The sequence below is a fragment of the Tenrec ecaudatus genome, chromosome X (genome assembly GCF_050624435.1).
Source record: "Tenrec ecaudatus isolate mTenEca1 chromosome X, mTenEca1.hap1, whole genome shotgun sequence".
NCBI lineage: Eukaryota > Metazoa > Chordata > Mammalia > Afrosoricida > Tenrecidae > Tenrec > Tenrec ecaudatus.
The window spans coordinates 166,619,493-166,625,101 of NC_134548.1; the positions used below are offsets into that span (position 1 = coordinate 166,619,493).

The window sequence follows — 5,609 nt, forward strand, 5'->3', positions numbered from 1 at the left end:
AGAAGGCATCGTGAGAAATCTATGTCTGAAAAGAACACTCTTTCGAGCACAGACGGCGAGACCACCTCACGCACTTTGGTTTTTCCGGAGAGACGTGTCCCTAGAGGAAGGTGTCGCGTTGCAAACTCCTCACCAAGATGAATTGGCACAGTGTTTGCTGCCATGGGCTCAAGCGTAGCGACTGTGAAGCTGGTGCTGGGCTGGGTGGTGTTCTGTCCCGTTGCACACGGGGCCCTCTGAGTCGGCACCAACTCCACAGAACCAATAGCATCACCATGAGGCCGAACCTAGGCGATACAAAAGGTCAATGTCAGCGGTTGCTAATTGAAAGGTTGGGGCTCTGTGCCCGTCCAGGCATGCCTCAGGAGAAAGGCCTGGCATTCGAGTGCCAGCAACCCCCTCTGAAAACCCTGTGGAGTACAGCTCGACTCTGACGTAGGGTCCTTGTGAGCCAGAGCCCACCCTACGGCACCTAGTGACAGTCACTGAAGGCTTATTGGGCCTTACACGAGGTCTGGTGATCCTCGCAATCGCCTTTGGAGGCAAGTATTAAGATTCCGTTCTCCATCTCACAGAGTCCGAGCTGGGATTTGCAGTCAGGCAGCCTGCCCCTCAGGCACAGGCTATCGCCCACTCCACTCTCCTGGCGGTCATGGCCTGCAGTGCACTAAGATTGCCCTCCACAGGAGCCCCCCCATGCAGGGAGCACAGCAGAGAGCTGAGAACCTGCCCCAGAGTGTTTTGCCGCATTTCAGAGAGACAGGGTTGGTGCAGGAAAGGGCAATGTTTCAAGTCGGCTACAGGTCTCCTCCGGCACTCCAGGGTCTGCCAGTCCCCACTCCAGAGTAACGGAGATGCAAGCAAGGCCGTGCCTAGGACTAGCTCCACCCTGCCGCCTTGCAGAGGCTTTCATGTTATTTCGTGAGTCCCACATCCTGTTTCTTAGAGAAAAGCTCCCCCCAAGGAAGACAACTCTGGATCAGGAGAGTTTCCCCCAGATGATAAAGTATTTTCTCCACTTCAAGTCACATAGGTTTCCTAGATGTCCTTGGTCTTTCTGGAATTCTCACTAAGAACTTCGGCCTTCCAGAACAGAATGTGGACACATCACACTCTCTGCTGACATACGGAGACCAATCTCCTGGTCCCAAAAGTGTTCCCCTTGCCACCACAGCCAGGCCAGAGTTTCTAAAGCAGCAATAGAAGGGGAGCCAGGCTGTAGGGGAGCTTATTGTCATGAGGTGTCATCGAATCGGTTATGACAGTGGCGACCTTATGCACAATGGAACAAGACATTGCCCAGTCCTGTGGCGTCCGCACAATGGGCCGTCCCTACGCTTGAGCACGTTGCTGAAGCTCCTGCATCAATTCATCTCCTCGGGGGCCTGCCTCTTTTTGCTGCCCCTCTCCTTTACCAAATATGATATCCTTCTCCGGGGACTGGTCTCTCCTGGCAACATGTCCAAAGCTTGCAGGACAAAGTCTTGGCATCTCTGTCTCTCCGAAACACTCGGGGCGTACTTTTTCCAAGACAGATCGGGTTGTCCTCAGAGCAGTAGAGCTTTTGTGATTTTTGGAAGAATTACCCCTCCGGAGCTCATGTTTTCTGATGCGTGTTAAAATTGCTGTGCTTTGACTTTCCATTTTCCATTTTTATTGCTACTGCATGAATGTACAATTGGTTGTTGCATGCTGACCTCATATCATCCAGCCTCGGCTAATCCAGTGATTCACTGTAGACACTAGTTTAGACTAATGGAAATTTCAAGATAGACTAATGTAGTCTATGAATAAAGATCGTTTACTTCCTCATTCCAATATGAATGTCATTTGTGTTGTCTGTTTGTTTCTACTGACTATACGGCACAGAGCGATTTTTGGGTGCCCTCCTTTCATAGGTGGTAGTTGTTTCCATGCAGCCAGTAAGCACAACTTCTGGAGGGTACATAGATGCTCCTTCTGGCCCACCCTGGTAAAGCCCACCCCAGAGTACTTTATCTATACCATCCCCATCCCATCAAAAGTGAGACTAGGATACTGAACGCATCAAGTCCATTCACTGGCATCCGGGGAGCCTTGTCGGTCTGGATAACTGAACAGAGCTGGACGTTGGGGGAAAAGCAGTAGGATGGAAGAGTGAATTGCCTTCCAGGAACACGAATGAAACTTGTCAGAGGGCAAGGATTCTTATTTCCACGGAAATGTCAATATGGCCATATCCACTCGGAAGGATTTTAGGTATGTACAACTCAATATTTTTTCTTAGGAAGAAAAATATCGTGGTATTTACGAGATATCCAAAGCACTGGACAATAGTGGAGGCTGGAAAAAGACAGAATGGACCGTTGAATCGTGGAGGCTGTGGCACCCAGTTCGGGAAACACCCTATCCCTGCCATGATCAGTAGTTGAACTGAAACAGGAAGACGAGCAAGGGCGGCAGGTCAGTTCGGGAAGGCGCCGGAAGGTGCATTAGGGAAGGATGCGTTTCTCCAAGTAGACCATCTTGGTCTTCGAGCACCCTTCTCCCCGCACAGAGGTGTCCCATGGCTGCTTTCTGATGTCAAAACCTTTGTAGGTACTATTGGCTGAGGGGAAAGGCCCTGTTGAAAAGGAAAGCCGCTATTGGCTGAGGGAAAACGTCAATCATAGCTGGAGGGCGTGGCTCTCCATTGTCCCAGGGCGGGGCTTGTGCAGAAAGCTCCAGAGCCCCAGGTAGACGCCTCAGAGGCTTAGCGATGGCTGAAGAGCAGGCTCCGCGATGGAGGAGCCCACCGCGGGCTCCGAGCGATTCGAAAGCACAGCTCACAAGAGCAGACTGAGGAGAAGGACGCGTGTCAGCCCGAGTCACAAAGAGTGAGGAGGTACGATGGCGAGATCCCCGACTCTCCACTCTTCCCCGTGTCCCTTCGCCCCCATGCCCCCAGGACTCCCTCTCTTCATTTCTGACCCCCATCTCGCTCTCTCTCTCTCTCTCTCGGTGCACCCCTTCTCAAGAAACGCCCCTTTCTCATCCACCCGAACACTGCCTTGCTCTAAACGAATGTCCTTCTGGGCCTCTGTGTTTCCCAAACAGGTGATGAGCTTAGTGAGGGAGGTGAGAAGAATCCTTCGAGAGACTTCCAGAAGAAACACCGCTGAAACGGATGGGCCCATGCCAGGAAGAAGGCGGCACGTGCTTGTGTTGTGGGGCAGGAGAAAGAAAATAAATCAGCGCCAGGTAGCAGAAGACAGCGAGCCAGAAGAGGACGCTTCCTCCGCATCCGTCAACGAGCAGTGGGCGGCGAGTAATTGCAGAGGAGGTCCAGCGAGAACAGCTGCGGCCACTGGAAAACGGTCACTTTTGTAGGGACAGCGTATGACACCAGAAGGCACACCCATTGCGACGGTGGTGAAAGCAAAACCACGGTGTGCATATGTGTGGGTGTGTGTATTTTCTGACCGTGTGGAGGGAGGGAAGTAAGAGTGGGGATGTGAGGAGAGAGGGAGAGGGGGTCCTGCAGGGCTCGCCCGCCCCTCAGTGCGGAGGAAAAGGCACTTGGCTCAGTGTCCTTCAGCCCACAGCCCATCCGAGGAGATGGGGGACCTCTGTCCCCATTCAAGGGCGCGGCAGCTGCTACTGCTTGAGCTTCTGGAAGAAGCTTCTGCCAAACTCTCGTAAGTGTTGAGGATAATGGCCCAAAGGAGGTGGCCTTGATCCAAGTCAGGAAGCCTGAAAAGAGCCCCTTGATGCCGGACTCCTGCAGGATTCTCCTCCTCCTCTTCTGGAGCAGCAGCCCGGTGGAGCTGACCTGTGCTGGCCGCACTCTCAGAGTCTCGGCTGTGCCCAGCTTGACAGACCTGGCGCTGAGTCTTCACCACGTTGAAAGGCAGGGCCAGGGTGACTGCCAACGTCCCAGAGATGGCGCCAGCCACAAAGCCAATGCCCTGCATATATATCTTGGTCCTTTGGCCTAGGGGCACTCAGCAGAACTTAATCACCTCCTTGTTGAACCAATACAGGTTCTGAAGGGCATGTGCTGCAGGGCCGTGGCCCCTGCCCTGCCAGAGAGGGAGCGCCAGCCACCAAGAGCCACTGGGGCCTGCACAGAGGTGCCCAATTCCAGACAGGACACCTGCTGCGCCTGTAGCTTTGTCCTCACCGGTTCCAGGGTGCTGACCACTGTCAGAATACCCACGCTGGCCAGAGTGTCAGCCACCATGCAGACATGAAGGTAAGAGCCCAAGGCTAGGCCACGCAGGCAGGTCTTGAGTTGGTCATAAGAGGTGAAGTCGATGCCAGTGCCTGGCACCACCATCACCTGGGTGGCTGGGAGGCTGCCCCACAGAGTGCTGGTGCCCTGGTGCTCCACAAGCTTCATCAGGCATCCATGGTGCCCATGGAAAATCAGATGGGACCCTAAAAGCATGGAGCACAGCGTGCCCCATGTGGGCACCAGGACGGGGCTCCAGGACACCGTTGCTGTACAGGAGGCACTCGGGCGATTCGCTATAGGAGACGCTCCAGAGTCTAGAGAGGGAGTCTTCAGTTCGGGGGCCACCGAGGGGCGCTGGGACTGCACACGCACCTTCAGCACATCCAGGGGTGTCCTGAAGAGAGCGGGGACCACTGTTCCATCGCTCCAGACCACCATTTGTTGGAGAGGGCCAATGCCACCGGGGCCCTGGTCAGCCATCCTGTCGTCTCCATCCTGACTCTGGGCTGGTGCTCGCGCTGTTCAGCGCCCGGAACCCGGCCCGTAGGGGCTCCAAGGCCGGCCGGTGCAGGGTTTGCGTGTCTCGGTGTTCTATTGTTTTTTGATCCTCTGTCCCAAAGCAAACTCACTGCCACGGAGTTGATGCCGACTCCTAGCAGCTAACACAGGGCAGGGTAGCACTGCCCTCGTGACGGAGCTCTTTGCAGGGGTAGAAAGCCTGGTCGTTCTCCCTGGAGAGAGAGATCTTCACAGAGCAAAATTCTCAAGGCAGGCCGTCTTTACAAGTTAAGCCAAGCTTGGTTTGCTTTTAAGAAGACTTCAGGGGCTATTTTGTTTTAAGGTTTAAGTATTATGTCGAGGCAATCATTTCAGAGGTTCAGCCGGACTTCATGGCTTCAGAAATTGTACATTTCATGAGACTGTGGAATTTCGTTCTGTATTTTCACTCTTTTGATCAGAATGTTCCGTAACGGTTGGCAAGCCCCGTGCAACTGTTCTGGCTCCCTGGCTAGACGGGCAGTTGCTCACGAAGCCGCTAGTCACACATTCGGACTGTGGGGTCCTTTATTGTCTTGTTTTTCTTTTTAAACATTAACTTTTGAGAACTTTATGCATACTCTTCATATAAATCATTTGTTGTATATGTGGTTTGTGAATATTTTATTCCCCGTGTAGCCAGTCATCTTACAATACATCCATACACATTCAATTCTGTTGTTTTCTAGTGTCACGTGGGTTACACAGCCAACAATGTTATCAGCCACCACCCTCTTCCCTACTCTCACGGAATCATTGCTCCTGGTACTGTTTCTGAAGAGTGCTCTCTCTTGACTTTCGTGCACTGAACAATCTTAATTATACAAATAAACAAATGCAGGTCTAGCAAGATTCACGACGTAAAACAAAGACCATA

General features: G+C 53.0%; 1 pseudogene; it reads right to left on the reverse strand.

Moving 5' to 3' along the window:
* Positions 1–3,265: 3,265 nt before the first annotated feature.
* On the reverse strand, positions 3,266–4,675 carry LOC142433853 (mitochondrial glutathione transporter SLC25A39 pseudogene; annotated as a pseudogene).
* Positions 4,676–5,609: the final 934 nt, after the last annotated feature.